The sequence below is a fragment of the Drosophila ananassae genome, chromosome XL (genome assembly GCF_017639315.1).
Source record: "Drosophila ananassae strain 14024-0371.13 chromosome XL, ASM1763931v2, whole genome shotgun sequence".
Lineage (NCBI taxonomy): Eukaryota > Metazoa > Arthropoda > Insecta > Diptera > Drosophilidae > Drosophila > Drosophila ananassae.
The window spans coordinates 9,332,968-9,355,556 of NC_057931.1; the positions used below are offsets into that span (position 1 = coordinate 9,332,968).

General features: G+C 38.2%; 1 protein-coding gene across 2 annotated transcripts in view; it reads right to left on the minus strand.

Annotated features, from left to right (window-relative positions):
- The window catches only part of LOC6504703, a 68,387-nt gene that overhangs the window by 5,149 nt on the left and 40,649 nt on the right, over positions 1 to 22,589 (minus strand). For both annotated transcript variants that reach the window (XM_032453193.2, XM_001966329.4), the window contains one exon: positions 8,866 to 8,940. The gene's annotated coding sequence lies outside the window, so the exon portion shown is untranslated. The remainder of the gene's footprint in view (positions 1 to 8,865; positions 8,941 to 22,589) is intronic.

Here is a 22,589-nt window from a genome sequence, read left to right on the forward strand (position 1 = left end):
GAAGCGACTCTGTAACTCTGACTCTGATTCATCACTTGCCAAGATGGCAAGTATTTAAATGCAAATAGTTAAAATTAAATATGGAGTGGAGTGGAGTAAAGTGGAGTGGAGCGAAGAAAGAATCTAAATGAAAGGCTATGGTGGCATAAGTGGCACAAAGATCCGTTCTTTATAGATACAGATACATATAAAGAGATACAGATACAGATACAGATAGAATCGAAGAGCAGAAGCCATTTAAAATGCACGGGGCAAGACCCAAAGTGGCGCAAATGAACTTAAGTATTTTGCGTCAAGTGCCGTGGCACGCATCTTTCAGATACCACCATATGTATCTCCACCATACCTTTCCATATCCACGTATCTGTATCCCGTATCTGTATCTGTATCTTTAGCCTGACTGCTTCCGTGCTCTGGTTGTGGCTGCCGCTTTTTAATTCGACTCACATCCTTTTATTTGCGTACGTGTGCCGGCCGGCAACTGGCAACTGGCAACTTCTGGAGGAGCTCTTGATATCGAAATGATTTCTCAATATGTCGCCAAAAGTTGATTTTCTTTTCTCAATTTTTTTTTGGCGCCATCTATCCCCCTTAGCAATGGCATCAATTTCACACCAAAAGAGGAGACAGTCATAATATCTTTTAAATGAAAAAAGGAAGCAAAAGAGATATTCGATTTCCTTTGAATTTTTATCATTATTTTTCTCAAAACTTTTCATTTTATGTTCTAGTATGTTTAGAGTCTTGATTTTGGTTACATTTTTAACAAAAAATATATTAAATTGGAATTAACAAGAACTATAGTTCAGGTGTCAGTGATTTAAAATTGAAAACAATTAAGTGGCATGGTGGCATGGTGGCAATGCGGCAAAATGTCAAGAGACATGAATGTAAAATGCAAATGGAAATTTTGGGGCAAGAACGGGAGGAAGGGAGACCTGAAACTGCAACACACGAATTCGAAAAGGGCGGCCTCTCCATCACACAGAGATTAATAAAAATGGGTCTGGGGTTAAGTATTTATTTCGTATTTATTTCTTTTTTTAATTAAAAATATATTTTTAAAGTGACTTGCCCGGCTAATGCAAAGTGTTGAAATTAAAATAATGAGATAATGGAATTAATTTTCAAGCCAAGGTTGCTGGCTTTTTGGCTTTCTGGCTAAACTTAATCCTCTTAATATTAGTATATCCCATTTAGTAGATACTAAAAATGATTAACGAGTTGAGAGAAGACTACTTACTGCTTACGCTTTTAAAGAGATACTAAGATACTAAGCTACTGAGATACTGAGATACAATGGCAAGTGACTCATGGTAGGGTGATAAGTTGCGCAATCAGTTAACGTCATACATACTAATAGTACAGATACTAGATACAGATACTGGATACTAGATACTATAGCCGAGATAAACCCCCAGTTGTCACGACAATTCCTTGACCCAAACTCGTGCTATCTGAATCTGCATTTGTATCTGCATCTGGCAGTTGCAGTTGCATCTTCTCTTTTTTTTTTTCAGCTTGTTGTGCTAACCTATTATGGCAATTTTCAAGGGGGTAACTCTGTATAAATGTATATACAATATATATGTACATATCTATAAGAGTGTTTGGGCCAAAACGCAATTGAGAAACAATTTGGAGGAGCAGAGGAGCAAATCAACATCAACATCCCAACGCTTAACCAGATGCCACCACAAAGAAAACTTCGGCCGCACGTTGTCTATATAACTGCGACACGGAATGCTTAGCATTAGTTGACTCTGCCACTATATAGTGGTAGTTGTTGCATGCCACTGAAATCAGTGTGTGTCGTGCCGTGCCGTGCTGTGCCGTGCCGTGTCCGAAGACCGAAACATTCGCATCTTCGAGATACGACGTCGACGACATCTCCTCCTCCAAGCTAGTTTCTCGCTTCGAGTTTACTAGTTTTGTAGTTTGGTAGTTTTGCTTGGCTTTGGTGTAAGTGCACTGAGAGGAAAGGGGTTATAGTTGGTTGGGAGTATAGTGTAGGGTACTAGGAGGGTCTAAGGATAGCTAGGGTGTCAAGGATGTCTAGGAAGTTTTCTTCTCGAGAGAGATAGATATTTGGGTTCTCTTTCCTATAGCTTCTAAAGACTCTATAGATACTTTACCTCAGATACTATACCATAGATACTATATATAGATACTACTATAGATACTATACCAGTTGTATATCCTTCTCTTCCCACTAGATCTAGTCTTTTTTTTCCATCTCCTTAGCAGAGTTTCGAACCTCATACCCTGAAAACCCCCTCTGAAAACACCCCTTACTTGGCAGACTTTTCTCTCAGTGTCTCAGATTTTTAGGTATTTGATTTTCTTGTCACGTTTCGTCTAACAACATAAGGAAGCAGTCAAATGCTAGGCTGTCTATCAGTCTGTCTCCCTCGTCACCGCGACTCTGTCTCTGTCTGTGGCAGCTCCCCCCGTGGCAGTTCCCCTCCCCCCGAGTGGCAGACAGTCAGTCAGTCACTAGACTCCGATTCAGATTCAGATACAGATCCGAATTTGGGATGCAGGATGCAGGATGCTGGAGGAGACTGGAGGAGCAAAAGTAAACTGAAGAATTGGAGAATGATTCGAAGGACAGTGTGTGTGCGAGTGTGTGTGTGAGTGTGTAAGTTGTCAACGGCATTTGAATGGCATTCAGGGGGGTAGAGGTGGTAGTTGCACAAGGGGCACAAGGGGCAGAGACAACTGAGGGGGCAGGCAAGTCAGTGGCAAGTTGGTCTCGCTGACTTTGATTGCAATGCGCCAAGGATGCGCCGCTGAACTCATGCCTAATGCCTGATGGCTCATGGCTGATGTCTGCAGCATGGGGCATGCCACATTGCCGAAATTGTCAAGAAACCGAGACAAGAGGTGGGGGAAGGGAGAGGCGCTACAGCATCCTCTACAACCCGCTTAATGTGGCGGCAATAAGTCAATAGATTCCGTTGCAAGGTGCTAAGCCGATGGATGGAAAGGAGGTGGCATGCAGCATGCAGCATGCACCTTGCAGCTGCAACGACGTTGCCTACTGACGTGAGACAATTACGTGAGCAAATTGCAAAATATTTGCCTCCAAAAAGCAGAATGCGATCGATAGCCAGACTCCGGGGCCTCGACCAAATAAATGCGGAAATTTGAACAGAAAACTTAATATTTGGAGGCAGTACTTGCAGTTAGAGCCTATCTTGAGGAAGTCATTTGGGAAGGGAGTCCAAAAATAGTAAAAAAAACTGGTAGTTTTCTAATTAACAACAGTTTGGGAGGCTGTACATGGTTTAAGAAGACTCTTACAGTTTAAGAGCCATTGGTAACAGTTTAAAGTTTTAGCTACAGTTTGAGAAAAACTGGGAAGAGTTTTCAAAGGAAGGGGTTTTTTTTATTCTTGAAACTTTTCTTAATTGTTTAAAAGCCACTAAAACTATTGCAAAAATTAATTAAAAAAGCCTCTTAACCCAAAACCATTTTTTTTTCATCAGATCTTAAGGCACTATTGTCCATAACTTGGCCGATATTGATCCGATTTCAAAATGTAATACCTTCCCGATTTTGAAACTCTCAGTAGAATCATTTTTTATCAAAATCTGGAAAATGAAATTTTTGACCCAATTTTTGCAATTTTTTAAGAGGTACCATCATGATTTTTTAACAAAAATCGATCGAATTTTTTTTTGTTTGATTTTTTTGAACTTTTGATGCAGATTGAAGGGGAAAAGTTCCCTGATTTAGAAATGGTATTCCGTTTCTGAATCGGTTAAGGAATAATAAAGATATTCCTTAAAAACTGAATCAAAATTGGAGATTTTGGTAAAAAAAAACATTTTTTCAAAACATGCTTCAAAATTTTAGGTTTTTGGAATAGAAAAATGTGCATAACTCGGCTAATACTTGGAAGATCTTGAAATGTTATACCTTTCCGATCTTAGAACTTGGAGTAGAATCATTTTTGATCAAAATCTGGCAATGTAAAAATTTGAAAATTTTCCAAGGGGTACCATCATAATTTTTGATAAAAATCTGAAAATTTTTAGCTTCTTGGATTTTTTGACAGGTGGAAGCAGTTTGGAACCCTGATTCATAAATGGTATTCCGTTTTTAAATCGGTTGCGATTTGGCTGAGATATTGGCTAAAATGTGCTTGAAAAAGTTCCGTTTTTAGAAAACTTTTTCAAACGTTTTTCAAAAAAGCTTAAAAAAAAACTAGAAACAGTTTAAGAGCCAGAGGTAGTAGAAGTTTAAAAATAAATACTGAAAAGTTATAGAAGTCCGAGAAGAGTTCAAAAATCTCTGAGCTCTAGATTTCTCTCTAAAAACAATTTGAATTCCAAACAGGTTGAAACCCAAAAACTGGAAAGTCCCAGCTCTAAAGTCTAAAAGGCAAAAAATCTGAAGGCAAATAGTCATTTGGAATTCAATAAGTCGGATGGATGGGTGGCGGAATTACAAAAGACGTAAGCAAATAGCGACCAAATGAGCGGAACACCATTATCCGACATTTCAATATAATAAGCCGACGTGACACAATTACGTGAGTGGAGTGGAAGAAGTCTGCAACTAGCTACTAGTACAAGTCTGTGGCAGTGGCAGTGTGGCAGTGTGGCACTCTCCTTTAGCGGCCATTGCTGGGCTATCTACGGCCGGACAGGCCGGCCCGTAACCGTAACCGTATCCGTACTAGTGCAAACTTGGTGGCAGCGAAAGGCAAACAACGGAAAGTGAGAAGTGCCACAAAAACGGCTGCAAATGGCTGCCACTTGCAGTTGCAGCGTCCAGAGTCCAGCGTCCAGTTACAGCCACGGCCAAGGCAATAGAAATGGAAATGGCAATGGAAGTGGGAGTGGCACAAGTGGGCGGAGCGGCAACAATGCCGGGCGACAAACAACCGACCATGGGCAGCGCCAAACTTGCCCCAAAAGAGGGGGCGGGGTGTGGCATTAACGTAACGGTATATACAATGTTGGTGGAATAGGAAGGTGACTTAGCGTGGGACGTGGCAAGGTGGCAGGGTGGCTGGCTGCTATTGGGTGTTTCCTATGCACAAAATACACTTGCAAAAATTTTAGAGCCTAGTCTGGTAAAGTTTTCTTTTTTGAAGAGTTCTTTTAAGAGTTTTGAAACCTTTTCTTGTAAAAGATGAAAGGATTTTTGCTGAAAAACTCTCTAAAGAGGTTCTCTCTCAAGGTTATAACCTTTTTCTACACAAGTTTTGAGGAAAAGGTTTTTTTTTTTAAGATTTTTGGGATGTTTTCTTATACAAATGGAATAATGAAAGAATTATGTTTTTAAATAACTCTTAAAAGAACTGGTATAGATTGAAATAGTTCTTCAAAGGTTCTCTACCTCTAAGCTTTTTATAAAAAACTTTTCCTTGAACAATTCCTTGAAGAGTTATATAAGAAAGGGTTCTATTCTTAGAAGTTAAATAGTTTTTTTCCAAATAATAATTGTCCAAATTCTGTGTAGATTGTTATAGAACCTATTCCTTTAGAACTGACTGAAACTAAAGACTCTATATACTCTATAACTCTATATCTCTATAACTCTTCAAAGAGTTTCAGAACCCTTGTTTCTGCTATAATTTCTTTTGAATAATTATTTGAAGATTTTAGAAGCCTTTCTTATAGAACTCTGTTAGTCTTTTCTCTCATCTAACTCCCTCTTTATTTTTTCCAGTGCATCTCCTTTTATTTGCGAGCTCTCCGTTTGATGACGGCGCGTTTCGTTTCGTTTTGTTCAGTATCAGTTTGAGTTTCAGTTTCAGTTTCTGTTTCAGTTCAGTTTGGTTTTCTGGCCAGGCTGGGGCTTCGTTTCTTTATTTCTGGCCCTGTAAGTTTGATGTTTGTGTGTGTTTGTGTTTGTGTTTGTGGTAGTGGTGGTGGTAGTGGTCCCTTTTGTTGCAAGCTTTGAAAAGGCAAAGGAGCCGAGCCGGCCGTGCCACAAAGCCGAGTTGGTAGCCCAGGCAACCACCTGGCGGCCATCCCGGCCAGCGACAGCCTCAATTTGCATATGGAATTTATGCTTTTGATGGCTAGGGGACTGGGGACTTGGGAGACTGGGTACTAAGGAGTGGAAAGTCAACTGCATGTTAATGAAAGCCAAAGCCATAGCTTGGTCCTAAGTCTAAGTCTGAGGCAGAGGCAGAGACCGAGTCATCTCGCGATGCCGTCATGCATTTTTTAAAAGCCAAAGATCCAAAAAAAAAAGACAGAAAGAGTTCAAGGATAGACCCCCGAAAACTGGGCCAACAAATGACAATTAAAAGTGGAATTCCTCTTCAATAAATTGTCGCCATCAGAGGACAGAGAACAGAGAGCCAAGACCCATTGTGTTTCTGAAACGAAAAGGCCACAGTTACAAGTCGGAGTTTAGCATTCAGAGCCATGACATTTCCTAGAATTTCAGTTCTCAACCAGTCACTCCGTCAATGTCCATCCAATCGAGATCAAAGTCTAAGTCAGACCACCCACCCCCTTTAATAATAATGCCTTTCACTTGTCCAACTACACTGAGGGAAAATCAAAAAAGAAGAGAAGCCAGATAGACATCAAGTTTACGACTCTTTTTCGCTTTGAAATGTAACTGGCAGTGGTTACTGGCTGTGGAGGGAAGCCATTCGTCACTCGCCCGAACGACAAACATCCAATTAAGCTATAAAAATCTTAATTTAATTATTTGCCACACGACTGGATGTTGGGGGAGGAAGGGAGTTTTCAGTTTCTAGGAGTTTAGAGTTGGAGTCAGAGCTGGAGTCAGAGCTGGAGTCAGAGCCAGAGCCAGAGCCATTCACATTCCCCATTCGCAGTTTGGAAACCGAGTGCAGAGCGCAGCGATGACGACAACGATTTATGGTGGCCGGTTTTTCTTCATTTAGGCTACAGGCGCTCTAAGCAACAAAAAAAAAAAAAGCAAAAAAGCATAAAAAAAATCATACAAAAAGCAACAAAAAAGCAAGAAAAAAATGCAAGAGCAACCAAGCAACAAGGCAGGCTGCAAGGCAGCAAGGCAGCATGCATTTTTCATGAATTAGTTCACATATAAAAGTCAAATGCAGCCCAGAGTTGGAAAACGAACTGGAAAACACAAAAAAAAAGATGAAAAAAAAATGTGTAAGGGAGTGGGTGGTTGTGAGGGGTTGCCCCCAAAAGGCAAGAACAACTGAAGCTGGCTGGAGGCATATAAACAGATTTTGTGGTCGTTGCACATTCACATACACAGAAAAAAAAATAAAAGGAGATTACAAACAACAGAACAACCCATAAGGAAAAGGGGTGTTCTGGAAAAGGGTGTTTTTTGGGGGATTTAAAATTGTGAGAATTATTGGTACTATTATACTATAGATATAGTTCTTTAGGGCTGATACTAATACTATATAAAAGTTGAGAGAGAGGAGGAGTTATAGACAGAACAACCCACAAAAAAAGGAGTTTTTGGGATTTTTCGATGAAAAATAAATAGGAGTTTTGGAGGAAAATGGAGAATTACAAATTGGGAACAATCCCCCATAGAAGAGTTAAGGGAGTTTAGGAACTAAGTTAAAAAGTATCTGAATTATATGTTCCTTTACAACACTAAAGTTTAAGTTCTAAAATTAAAATACTTAACTTAAAAAAAATATGCAATAGAATATAGATCACCAAAAAAAAGGGCGTTCTGAGAAATGAAAAAGGAGTTTTGAGGTTTCAGGGCAATTAGGGATAGATATAGACTTCTATAAAGATAATATAGAAGTACCTATACTTTCCAGTGTTATTTTTGTCCAAAGTATTTATTTTACAAAGCCCCCTTTGGCTCTTTAAATAATTTCTGATGAATTTAATAATAAATATTTAATAATAAATTTAAAATCAAACAAGTTTAAATAGTAGCATATTCCAGAAATATAAAAAGCAAAAGTGCTTAAAGCTACAGTGTTTTTGAAGCGAAAACTAAATGTTTTTGGCACCTGGCACCTGGTTTGTTGATTTTTGGAGGCCTAATTAATGAAACGAAAGCAGTGCCTGGGCCTGGGCCTGGACCATTTTGTTTGGGCCATAAATTAGATGATGCATGTTTGGTTTTAGTTTCTGATTCAGTTTCCAGGGACTACTACCCTCCTTCTTCTCCCATTTGAGATAAAAAATCTTGGCCGCTTTGCAAAAAAAAAAAAAAAAAGGAGAAAAATCAAAGGAATCTAGAGACCAGAGACTGTTCCGTGACCCAAAAAATGGAAAAGCAACCTGGAGGGGATAGAGCTCAGTCAGCAGGATAAAGCGAGAAGCATTTAATGCGAGAGGCCCCTTGTTTGTTGTATGTTTGTTTGTTGTATGTTTGTTGTTTGTTGTGCCCGTTGGCCATTTCATGGCTTTAACCCCTCCTCCCTCTGGTGGCCCACTTGACGGCACGAGACACAAAAGGGGGTTAAGCTGTTGGCTGAAAGCAGGATTTGCTCTCCCAGAGAGAGGGAGGGGGGGTAAGGACATTCAAGGATATGAGAAAAATAAAACCAAACAGGACCAACAGGACCAGGAACAATGAACGGTACATTGAGCAAGTTAAAATATAATAAATAGGCTTAAAAGCAGCATGTAGGCCAGGGAGTCCTTGCAAGTCCTTTTTTCTCTCTATTTCCCTCTCTCTCTCTCTAAATAAAATTGGAAAAAAAATATTTAAAACGAATGCAGAACTCCTGAAAGTGAAATATTTGAAACATTTCCAGAAAGCAATTAAGCACTCAACCGAACAGGATTCAAAAAGGATTCAAAGGAATAGTTGATAGACAGGAGGAGTCAAGGATAACTAAGTTGTTTCTATAACTTCTCTTTGAAGTCTCTCTCTCTTATTTTTTTTAAAGAAAAAATCATTTAAGAAACTCACCTGATGGCTGTCACAGTCTTCAGAGTCTTCCAAGTCTGGGAAAGTCAGTTCCTACGCCTCTAAGATGCGATGTTTCTGGAAAAGGACATCAAAAAATAAATTAAAATAAAATAAAAATAATAATAATAATAGGAATATAAGGAAGAATAATAAGAAATAAAGCAAGGACTTGTGGCAAGAGGCACTCGAAGGCTAAGAGACAGGACTAGGGAGAGACTAAGAGCCTGAGACTGAGGTCCTGAGACTCTTGAGGTCTACCTCCTCCTTGCTCATTAATTTCATTTTTGATTCTGTCTCGAGTGATTCCAAAAAGAGTCCTCGAAAAAAAACTGAACAAAAATGGAAAAGGACAACAGGCCATCGAATATGCAAAAAGGACAACACCGAGAGCCCACCTCTGGGGCAAGTTAAGGCGTGAAAAAGCCTGCCACACTCACTGTACTCACTGTACTTGTGTATGTGGTTCAAGGTCTCTGGCGAAGCGCCTTTTCTTGCCACATATGCCGCACATGCCCCACATACTCGCCATACAAAGTGTGGCAGGAGCAGCAGAGGCAGAGGAAAAAAAGTGAAAGTAAATTATTAAAAACAATTGCAATTGGCGTTGCTGCCACTCGCTGTTTGTGGCACTCTCCAGAGTGGTGGGTTGTGCCCCAAAAAAAAGGGCTCTAGAGGTCAGAGGTTGCAAGACCATCACTTGGTTGGATGAACCCCTAAAAAGAGACCCCCTTCGATGAACCACCTGAGGAATCTGGCTTCCAAGACACTGATTTATTTTGGAAACTTAATTGAAAGATTCCTTGTGGCTGCCTCCTCTCTGATTAATGACCTTTTGCTGACAATTGCAACACTTGCCCAGGACTTGCAACAAAAATCTCCATCAGCTGGGTGTCAAAAGTTAAAAAAAAAACAAAAAAAGAAGTCCTTAGCTTAGTAGAGCCATATTGCTCATACGCAGCGTGGTCTTGGAGACAGAAATAAAGTTGCTGTTGCAAGTAGGGCTGTTGTGTGGCAAGTACAAGGACTGTGTAGCTGTGACAAGACAGTGTGCATCATGATTTATGTCGTTTTATTTAATTTTAATTGAAAAACTTGCACACGAAAAAGCGACAAACTCGGTCTCTTGGCTTTCGGGGTTTTTGGGGTTTTGGTTTTGGGTTTCTGGTCTCTGGTCCCTGGTCCCTGGTCCCTGGTCCTTGGCTTTCGGTTCTCCCCAAAAGCCAAATATAATTAAAATGGCATTTAAAATAGTCCCCCCCTCTAGTCCCCTCTATGTCTTCTGTGGCAGCAACAATCTGCAGCAGCAGTTTGCCAGAAAACTGACTGCCTGACTGCCAAAATGCAAATAAATAAAAAGACAAAGGCTCAAATGCAAATAGAATGACTTTATTAAATGGCCACCACAGTCGGGGGGAGGGATAAAAGGGGCGTGGCCAAAGGAAGAGGCTCAGTCTCAGCCTTAGACTCAGTCTCTGTCTCAGTCTCAGTGGGAAGACCTGTTTATAAACCTCTCACAGTTCACAGTTCACAGTTTTTGGCAAATAATACAGACTACCACTACGTAGCAATAAAAAAAAAAATACCAAAAAAAAAGGGGTTCCAGAGAGGGGGTGGGGGCAAGCCAGCACTGACAGGTCAGGGGTCAGAGGCGACTCGGTCTCACAGACAAAAGTAAAGCCGTGTCTAACAAGCCACGCGACCTTTTCTTTTTCCTTCTTTTCTTTTATATTTCTATCATTTTTTCCCCATTTTTTTTTCCATTTTTTTTTTATGACAAATGCAAATGACGCACTCGAAAAAGGGGCGTGGCTATGGTGGGGGTAGGGGTGGGGGGATAAGGGCGGTAGACAGGCTACAAGCTACAGTCTACAGGCTAAATATGAACTCCCCTAGTGGGCAGACAGTCTATGAACAAGACATTACAAGAGCCAAGCCATCATATCAGAGCTACAAGAACAGTGGTTGGGTTTACTTTCTTTTTCCTTTTTTTTTTGAAGATAATACTATAATATACCAGATTTGATTATTAATACTAATACTAGTATTAATACTACTAGATATTTTATAACTTTCAATCTCAAACATACATTATTTATGTTTGAAACGTTTTTTTTAAAGAATTTTGTAACATAATGACCTCTGGGCACACTATTTTATTTAAAAAACTTTCTAGCATTTGTTCTTTTTAGTTCTAAACTTCATAATAATTTTTTCCAAAATATTTAAGACAAAGTTTCTAAATTTTTTTCAAACATAATGACCTCTGGGCACACTATTTCGTTTAAAAGCTTTCAAATATTCTTGATTTCGTTCTAATAAAAGCTACTAAAAATATTAAAATTAAGAGTTTGATTAGAAAAACTACTCAAAAAATACTAAAATAAATACTAAAAATTTTTTAGATTCAAAAATTTATTCAAAAACCTCTCCTACAAAACCCACTGTACTTGAAACACAAAAAATCATAAAAAAAAAAATCAGGAAAAATAAACAGAATTGGCAAGCAGAAGCAGAAAAACTGCCGCCAACGCCATAAATCATGCGGCCAACATAAAATGGCAACAGCAACAACAACAAAAACAGCTTGCAACAAAAAAAGGAGACACCTACAAAAAAAAAAATAAATAAACGAAACGTGGCATATGACCAGTACTGGAATATATATACTTGTATATATATGTATATATGGAAAAAAAGGAAAATTAAATAACAATAACAAGGTTAGCTCAGAACGTTGTTGATGTTGTTGTTGTTGTTGGTGCTGCTGCTGCTGTTGCTGGTGGGGCAGCGATAACGGTTGCCAACTAAGTGCAACAGCAAGCATGCAACATGGAAAACATTTCGAGTGTGCAGCGAATTGAGTGTTTTTATTGCATTAACATAAATAAATTAGAATGCCGGGGCATGGTCTGTGCCATTGCTAGTGCCATTCCAAAAAAAAAAAATATGCAAAAAAAAAGCATGCTTTTTCAATGCTTTGCTGACTGGAAGAGCAACCAAAAAGCAGAAACAGTCACGAAAATGTCAAAGAAACAAGAACTTGTTGCTTGTTCTTGGTATAAAATTCTTTGCAGTGCATTTGTTTGGATGGATATACCAAATAAATACCAAAAATATACAAAAGAATATAAAATATACGAATAAGAGCATGCTTTTTTTTATGCTTTTGTGAATAAAAAAGCAAGTAAAAGGGGGAAACAAGAACTTGTTGATTGTTCTTTCTCTAAATATTTTCTCTCAGAGCTTTTTCTTGATTTTTATACCAAATAAATACCAAATATATGTGTAGAGATGAAATATACTGCAAAAAGCATGCTTTTTCAATACTTTGCTTAGTGAAAAAGCAACAAAAGAGAAGAAACAGTTAGAAAAATGTGCCAGAAACAAGAAGTGTATTTTCTTTATAAATAGACCAAATATATACTAAATAAATACCAAATAAATGCACAAACAAAAAATATACCAAAAAAGCATGCTTTTTTAATACTTTGCTTAGTGACAAAGCAAAAGAAGAGAAAAAACAGTTGGAAAAATGCGCCAGAAACAAGAAGAATTGATTTTTCTTCATAAATATAGCAAAGATATACCAAATATATATTAAATGAATACAAAATATAAGCTAAAATATAAAATCTACCAAAAAAAGCATGCTTTTTTTAAGCTTTTTGGAACTAGTTCTTAATAAACATTACTTTCCAGTGCCTCTTCCTGCTAAATATACCAAATAAATACCAAAAAACCCATAAAAAGCCACTTGGCCACGTGCTGCACTCCACAAACCTTCAAAAACCACACACAGATATGAATACAGAGAGAGAAAATATCCATAAAGTGTGACATGCTGGCCGCTGGGCAGTGAACAGGTAAGAGCCACAAAATGTGGCTGCAACAAAGGCCTGTCTGGTGTCTTCTGTTGTCGTGTGGCATGCGTGCGGAAATTGTAATGACAGTTTGCTGCTTCTGTCAGAATTTCAGCTCAGACCTGCTCAGGCTATAGCTCTGTAGCTCCTTGAACAACACACTAGTGTAGAGTGCCCTGTGGCCGTGTCCTGACCGCAAAATTGTTGCCTTTCTGCGGGTCAGAGACAGTGCTGTCGTCGGCAGCCAAGAACTAAAGTAACAAACAGGCTGGAGCTGCTGCTGCTGCAACAATATCCATGGGGAGAAATGACAATAAAAAGCTTTAAGCTGTTTGCCTCCTCTTAGCCCAGTGTCAATAAAATGAAATTAAAAACTTTAAATAGCAAGGAGGCGTAGAGGCGCAGAGGCGCAGAGGCCCAGAGATGCCAAAAGGAAGAACAATTTAATCAAGAAACTGCAAGTGCAACAACACTACCAGAAAGTGCAACAATAAGAGCATTCAGCAATTTCAAATGAATGCCCAAAGCAGCTCAAGTGCCACACCGAAAATACTTAAAATTTTCAAAAAAAAATTTTAAACTTAAATGGGTTTAATAACTCATAGTTTCTAAGGAAGAAGGCCTGGCTTCTAAACTCTTTTTTCCCCTAAAACTCATTAATTTTCACTAATTTCTCTTTGTGCAACATTTGCATGCCACCAACACCCAAAATTAGAATAAAGAAGATGCAACAGCAGCAGCAGAAACAATCAAAAAGTTTTTAAAACAAATTAAAACTTGGCGACAAGCCGAGACGGAAAGTGTTTTGGGAAAATAGAAGCAAGACGGCATAGGATTTTCTTCTTCTACGGGGGTTTTACGGTTTACGGGTTTACGGTCTACGGTTACGGTTCCGGTGGTTACTGTCTCTCCGGTTGTACGGCAATTGCTTCGTTAATTTATTGTGCGGTCAATTGCCTCACTTTCCTTGCCTCCTTGGATTATTTAATTTGTTTCTTAGTTTTTTTTTTTGGGAGACAGGATACACCCCATAATAAACAGAAGCTCAAGTAGCAAGACTATTAACGAAAAAGTTTATCCTTTTAAAAGTCTAGTGGTAATTGTATTTGGTTTATGAGTTTGGAAAAAAAAAATACACAAAATTGATTCAAAACTATTAGCGAAAGTTAATGGAAACTGAAAACAAACAAACGGCATCAACGAACCAAACTTTTCTTCATTTAAATAAACACTTTGAAGTGTGTTTTTTATTTACATTTTCTTTTTCTTTCTCTTATTTTTTTTTTTTTTTTATTTATTTATAGTTTGATACAGAAAACTGTTCACAGTTAATCGCAAATGCAATTGCATTTAAATGGCAGCCGCCCAAAAATACTCCTCCTTCTTTGAAAATGCAATCAAATGCGATGAAAACTTGCAACACACTTTCAGAAAATACGGGGCAGGGGGGGCAGAAGAAATAGGAGGTGGTGGCAAGTGGAAACTTTTGCCACCAAAAACGCAGAGACTGAATGCAAAGTGCTCAGTTGCAATTGCAAGAAAACTTAAATCGAATTCATGACAAATGATGCGCGAATTTTTCATTCGTCTTTGAAGAGAACTCGAAGGAAAAAAAACTAAAAAAAAAAGAAGAGGTTGGAGGCTGGGATAAGGTGGGGGGGTTTATTTCTACAGACCTCTTGAAATTGAGCTTCCAAAAAGCAAAAAAAAAAAAAAAATACAGAATCCCTGAGAGGCAAGTGAAGGTTGTGCCTCAAAGGATTTTTCAACAATTAGAAGCAGAAAAGTCTAAAAGATTCTTGTTCTTGGCTTTAATTTGAAAAGAAATGAAAGTTTTCTAAAAAGTTTGTTTAAAAAATACCAAATATATCAGCTTTTCATAGCTGGTATTTATATGGTATTAAGTAAAAGTACTAGATACTAGAATAAAGTACTAAATTCTATATACTAGTACTATTAATTACTATAAGAGTACTAGAGTAAGCTTTTTTGATAAAAATCAAAGAAAAGTTCATAAAGAGTACCGGGTATTATATAGTTCTGTAATCTAGTATTTCTAGTATTCCAAATCTAATATTTGGAAAGTTTTCAGAACATTTCTATTGAAAAAAATACCAAATCTATAAGCTATTTATACCCGATACTTGCTGATTCCAAAGATATTTAGTATTTCTAAGCATTTCCTTACCAAACCAACTAACTTTTAGGGATAAACCCACAAAAAAAAAGACTAAGAAAGAGTACCAGGTATCATCTAGTCTTGAAATTTTCCACTTCCTTGGCCCTCTTCAGACCAAAAAGGCCAAATTGGAAAACAAAGCCATATGCTTCGCTGAGCAGTCAAGGGTGTTTCTTAATGAAATTAACCCATGGCTGCCCTCAGAGCGTGATTATTAGTTAGTTAGTTGGTTACTTAGTTAGTTACTAGTTAAGATGAAGATGTTGAAAGAACTATCCACTCTATGGCTGACTTCCACACACACTTGCTGACTAATTCCCAGAAATCTGTTCCTTGTGAGTTAACCCCTATTAGTGCCCTAACCCCCCTTTTAAAATCCATATGTCCATTAGCAGCCAGAGGCAGGCAAACAAATGAAAAAATTGTAAATTCATGAGACTTGCCGCACAGCACCGGACATGTGGGGATTGGATTGTGGATTGGATTGTCGTGCAACAGATTCGTGCAACACACACACACACAATATATAACTGAGTATCTAAGAGAGTGTGTGGGTTGTCACATAATCCATTGTTTAGTTTTTCGTATTTTTTTTGTTTGTATTTATTAAGCAATTAATCAAAACGATGGGTCATCGGTCTGAGAAAGTCGCCAACGGCCAGTGCCACAGAGTGTCACTAACAGATCCATCATCGATCGAAGACTGTATCTTTTGTTGTTCGAACAACGGGTTTCTGGTATTTTTTTCCATCTTTTCTGCTTTTGGAGATCTCTGCGAAAGTGTTGACCAAAAAAAAAAAACCGAGAAAAAAAAACAAGAAAATTGACATCAACTTTCGCCTGAAATCCTAAATTCGAATTTGAACTTTTATCCAAAACGGAGTTCAATCGCCTATCGCCGGTTCAAGGCGATTATTGATTGCAGATTTTCAGTTTTGATTTTTATTTCTGGGATCAGAGTTGGGTTGGGGATGAGGGATAAGTGCATTTCATGAGCCATAAATTGCAATTTCCATTCGAGTACTTGGCCCAGGGGCTACCCTAGTATGAATATTTAAGCGAGATTTCAGTTCCAGACACTGCCAGAAAGTTAAAAGAGTTTCTTCAAAATATTCTTCCCCTCACAAGAGAAGTATCTAGAATCTTTCTTTCGGTGTCTAAACTTTTTTTGGAAAGGAATGGAATATATGAATGAAATATTATGTTTCCTACCTTAGCCTGGCTATCCTGACTGTCCTGACTACTTCTAGTAGCAAGTAGTTCCTCTCAAGAACCTCTCAGCTTTTATCCAAAAAGTTCAACCACAAACTTTGTCCTCACAATGGGGCATCATTTGTCCCTCCGCTGTTTTCTCTGTTTGTGTCTCCATTTCTGTTGCAATTTCCAAATCAAGTGGCCAGTATGGAGTTTCTCTAACGAATCATTCAAAACTTCTATCTATCTTATTTTTTTCTTTTTACCTCCCTAGTCTGTGAACTCTATGGAGCATGTCAAGTTGCCGTTGCACTTGAAAGTTTTCAAGTGAACTTGCCGCAAGGCAAGCCGAGACACTCTAGACACCCGAGACACCTGAGACACCTGAGAGATGGTCAAGTCGGTGATCAGTTACCTTGCCGGCCCAAATTTCTGTGCCACAAATCGCCACGCATCGCCTGACAAGTTCAAGTTTAAGAGACGCGCTAGTTTGTGCCACGCAATGTGCGATTCGCGGGCGCCAAAAATCAATTTTATTTTGTATTTTTTTTCCCCCTATTTTTTTTTTATTAATAAAAAAAATAGAAAGAAAAGAGAAAAAAAAAAAACAAACAAACGGCGGCTAACAGCGACTGACTTTGGCAACGTGTTGAGCCGGTTTTTGGGTTTCAGTTTCTTGTTTGCCGCGGCCAGGCAGCACATGGCCACCGGTCAACATTTTTGCAGCACGCGTCCCACTCCAAGCCACAGATACATATACAGATACAGATACTCAGATACTCAGATACATAGAGACTTTAGTTACAAATACAAAAAGCAAGAAAAAGCAAGAAAATACCAGAAAAGAAAGAAACAAAAATCCGGTCCAGCCACGCTCAATAAAAATGTTAATTCGAATCTGTAACAAGTTCAACAGCAGCAGCTACTAGGGAGCAACTTGGAAGGCAGCAACCTGCAACTAGCAACTTGCAACTAGCCACATCAACAGCTTCAACTAATAGCTACTGTAAACTAGCCACTAGCCTCATCAGTTGCAGTTTCTCTTGAGTTTAGTGACATCTAATTAGTTGATGAACGAACTCCCAGAGAGTCAAAAGTTCGAAACTTCGAAAAATAAACTATTTTTCAACTTTTTCTGTAAAAAATATATAAAAATAAACAACAGAGACTCTTAATTTAAGCATATTTTTTACATATTTTAACTTTTTTTTTACTTAAATTGTAGTTATTTCGTCACTAGAATCAACTATTTTAAGGCAAGCTAGCTCTTTCGTCTCTAGTATTTGTATTTAATACTAAAACAATGAGAAAAGCTAAGAAAACTTGATCTTAGAGCTTGAAAATCATTTAAAAAATACATGAAAAAGTTCAATGAACCAATATATATCCTATATCTTGAGGATATAGGATAGTATGCAGTATAGTTCAGTATAGTATAGGATAGTATATAGTCTATGGTATATAGAACAGTATAGTATAGGAGAAAAGTTTAATACTGAATAGTAGCGTCTAGTATATACCAGAGTATAGTACAGCCCCCTCTATACTTTATAACAGTTCCCTGACCACCTATTCGATCCATCATCTGATTGGTTATGAAAATGCCACACATACGAAAGCGTAATCAATGATGATGATGATACTGTCGGTTACCGCCTCCTCTACAGACCCAACCTCTGATGTTTATTTATTTGTTTAATAAAACGCTGCAATCTTGAATGGATATGGAGTGTGGAGTATGGAGTATGAATAGTATGGGTTGTATGGCCACCGATTGAAGCAAAGAAGAAACCGTAACCATTATTATTATTTATGATTATTGTTCAGTCCCCTTTTTGGTTTTCATCGAAGGCGGAAATGGCCAGTTGAACTAGATAATTGATAAACTGAACCGAGTCCGGGTTCGAGCTTACCATTATTATTCATTTTTGTAATTTTATTTTTAGATTTTCATTTAATGTGCCAAGTGCATAGCCGGAAAAATTAATTGAGCAAAAAAAAGGTCTCTATCTTTTATCAAATTAATGCAATTTTAGATCTCTCTGATTGATTAGTTTTCAGTTTTTCAGTACTATATACTATAACCATACCATAATACTTCAATACTATATATAAAAGTCTATAAACTTCCCTGAACTTTGCATATATGTACATATGTATAATCCCACTTCCCCACAACCCACGTCAGCTACAGAAATCCCCAAAAATAAAAATAAAATATATATATTTCATAGCCATGACTCAGTTTGGAATGGAATTTACGCTCCAAGCCCCGTCATCGGATAAATCAGCAGCGAGAGAGTCGGGGAATTAGCATATCATTCGTTAATGATTAACCGACTCTGAGCTACCACCCTGCCCTGCCCTGCCACCCTTTCCGATAAAAGTGTTAATTTATATTCGATTAATTGTTAATTTGGACAATAAAAAAATATTAAAAAAAAATAAAAAAGTGTCACACTTTGATTTCCGGAAAACAAAAGGTCGAGCAACTTTCACAGCCCGACAATTCTAAAATTGAAACGTTTGGAATGGAATGTCACTTTGTAGTTTGTTTTTGCTTTTTATTGAGATATAGTTTGTTCATTTTTTGTTGTTTGTTTTTTTAATTGAAACGTAATTAGTTTGTAGACACGCACTACACTGAGACCGAGACTGAAATTGACTCTGAAACTGAGGCTGAGACTTGAATTCAATTGCCAACTTGCCTTGAGACACGCCTTGCCTGACTGCCGGACTGTCCGGCTCGGCTCTCTTGATTGTCCGTGATTTATTGCCCGGAGTGTGTGTGTGTGTTGGGGACACTCCCCACACAGCAGGTGCCAAAAATACAGAAAACAGAAAAAATATATTCCCATTCCCAGGCTTTGGACTAAGAGTCCACAAAAATTCCCATCACAAGCCGGAAATATCATACAGAAATTATGTTTTTTTTGGAGCTTCGTGTTTCTTGTCCAGCCAACAATTGTTGACACAACAGACTCCGATTAAAAAAAAATGCAAAAAAACAAACAAAAAACTAAACAAATCGCCGAAAGTGAAGGTGTTGTCTGCTGGACAGCCAAACAAATCCCAAAATGTATATGATAATGGCAGATAATGAAGCATTTATGCAAATCCGAGCCAGCATTTCACACTCCAGGCCTTTCAAAAGCGCGGAGAATGGGAAATGGTGGCTTTTTTAGAGGTTAGGACATCAAAGGACATCTACTAGTGGATAATACCAGAAAAATACTGCACTGTTGCATTCATAAATTAATCGATTAGAGCTTTAAGGCAATAGTATCGAAGTAGGTCCATCACTAACTAGGGGAGATGAGATCTAAACTGAAACTTTTAACTCTGAAGCCTGGAAAGCAAGAACTCTCTCCCAAAAATCCCTTTTTCTCAAACTTATTCAACTTATTATTTAATATTTATCTATAAGCCCTCCTAATAACCATAATAATGGCATGAATAATATCCAAGAAATGCCAGTTTGTGATGTCAAAAGAATCATCATGATGATGACGAGATGTGCCAAAGTGCCAATAAAATTTGACTGTCATCTTTTGTGGAATTCCACAAAGTCATTCCATTTCGGGGTGTTATGGTGGGGAGTTATGGGGAGTTATGTCACTCTGAGGCTTACACCTCCGCCAGTTGATTCAACAGTTGATTTATGCAACTAATCTTGACATTTCTGCTCAGAGCACTTTCAACTCTGTCCGACTGTCTTACTGTCCGCTTGTCCGCCTGTCTGTCCGCACTTCAATTTCAACTTTTGATTGCACTGCATTAAATTGATTTCTACAGCTCCTCCTCCTTCTTTCTTGGAGCTTCATCTTCTTCTGCCCGTCTTCCCATATTGACTCTTTCTTTTCATTATTTTTTTTTTGTATTTTTGTTTCTGTTATTAGCGCGCATGATTGGCATTTCTGTCCGTTCAGTTTGACTCGATTCCGTTTGATTTCTTTCAACTAAACAGTGGCAGAGTCAGAGCTAAGGGGGTTGCTCATCAGTTTATTTATTTGCTTGCTTGCTGCTCTACTGTTTACTCTGATTACTTCACTCGCCGCCACTCGAGAAAACATTGCAGTCTCTCTTTATATTTTATTTTTTTATTTGAAAATTGATTTCAGACACTTCCGATTTTCTCACATCACTCGATGATGGATTGCATAATCGGATGGATGGCCCCACCATCTACCATCTAGTGACTTGCCACAAAGAGAGTGTCTTGCCCAAAAAAAAAAGAGGGATTTTCTTGAGAAAATTGGCTCGCAAAGACATTCACTTTTTCGTGCCACATTTCGCGGTAAATTGAAGCCATATTTCGGCACATGCCACGATCGGGCCAACAGCCCGAGAGACAAACAAATATTTTACCAAAAAAATACCTCCAACCAACTATTGTGATTCAATCGGTTTGTTTTCCAGCTTCCCACTCAATTTTTGTGTTTTTTTTCGGTCAATTAAGGATTTTTGGTAAATGGCGGAAGTAGTTTTTATCGAGAGAGTGTTGGAAAGAGATTTATTTTCAGGATGATAGTGTTGGGCAAGCTTTTGTTTCACAAAAGGACAGTGTTGGGCAACTAGTTTTTGCTTTTTGTGGGAAAAGGTCTTTAAATGGCTTCTCTTTTGAGTTTCTCTAAAGCAACTAACTATTTATCCCTTCTAGTATTTTTTTCTAACCTTTTTTTTAATTAATAATCTAATAAAAACTAACCTTAATTGTATTAAAATTTCCCTGATTCCCCTGACAACCACCTGATTCGTATCTCTCAACCTCAAACCCTATAATTCAACACTTTTTGTTATTTTTTGTGAGAAAAATAAAAACTATACAACTGAGAAAATTCTTTTCATTCTCAGCTCATTTTTTAACATTTTTTTGTTTGTAGTTTTTTTTTGGTAGTTGTTGTTGGCCGGAAGTGGCTCGTTGGCCGAGGCGCGCTTTGTGTTCATGTGGCAGTGGTGGCAGTGGGGGCAGTGGGGCAGTGGCGGCGGCAACTCGCCTTTTCAATAGTATTTTTCACACTTTTGAAAATTAAAACTTAACTGAACAATTTACTGTTGTTGTTGTTGTTAGTACTGCCTCTGGGGGGCAGGAGATTGTTGTTGTTGTTGTCGCTGTAGCTTTTTATTGTTTTAATTACACGCGTTTTTCCGCGCATTGTTTCAATGACCGTCACGCGCCACAAGCTTCTTTTTTTTTTTTTTCATGCAACCAGCCCGCCCGCCCATCTCCTCTCTCCTCGAATCCCTCATTTATTTATCCCCTTTACCCCTCCTCTTGCCCTCTGTCCTCTGTTTGTTTGCAAAATGAAGTGGTCATATCGCTGCCCCCCCACAGCCCTGCCACAGCCTCCTGACCTGCCCCCGCAGAATCCACGGGGCATTAATGATAATTTCAAAATGACATAAACGCAGCTCCCAGTGCGTTTCTTTATCGCTTAGAGATGGACTTGGGCAGGGGTTTTCAGGATTATTTTTATATTTTTAAGGGTTTACCCATTAGATCCGCCATTTTGAAAAGAATTTTTATCACAAACTTGATCAAAAAACCATAATTCCAAACTATATTCATTTAAAAGCTACTTAAACTCCCTTTATAAATACCAAAAAATGTTTAAATATTTAACTCAAAAGTCACTACAAGAAAGATCCGCCATTTTGAATGTTTTTATAAAGAATCTTTATCAGAAAACTATATTTTTTTTTTAGAAATCTTGATCTAGAAACTTTAATTTCAAACTCTATTTATTAAATAACTGCTTTTATTCTTCTAATATGTCTAATATTTCCCAGAAACTCTTTAAATATCAAACTCTAAAAACCCTTAAAAGAAAAGGCCGCCATTTTGAAAAGAACGCTCCCATCCCTAACACTTCTCCCATCTCCAATAACCGATGCATTCGCATTGAAATCAATGAACTGGCGGGCCGCAGTTTTCAGTTTGCAGTTCGCAGTTTCCAGTATTTCAGTTGGCGATTGGGATTGGGAGTCTCTGCCTCGGTTTGGGGCAACCCCAAGATAAATGAAATAAATGAATGGCCATTGCCGCCACTATCCAGGATCCAGAATCCAGTATCCGCTATCCACCCCAATCCCAGGCCCACCCCCTTTTTTTCCCAGGCCTTATGAGGGGGGGGGCATGCCTCGGGGCATTTTAATGCCTTAATGAAAAATGTATTTTTAATTATTTTTTTTGTTCATTTACAGGCCATTTTTTTCTTTTTTTTTTTTTTTCTTTTTGTAATTGTTGTTGTTGTTGTTTTAAACTGGTGGCAACTGGTTGACGTTCGTTGGCTTATGCGGCGTATGCGTAATTTATTGTACTTAATTTTCATTTCAACGTTGACAAGTTTAAGTTGGCATTTTATTAAAAAAAAAAAATAGTAAATAATAATAAAGAGAGAGGGGTGGAGGGGAAAATAATAATTTCATCGAGTGCAACGAGGGGGCAAGTGTAACGGTTGTTTGTTGCAACTTGCAACTGTCTGGCAGAC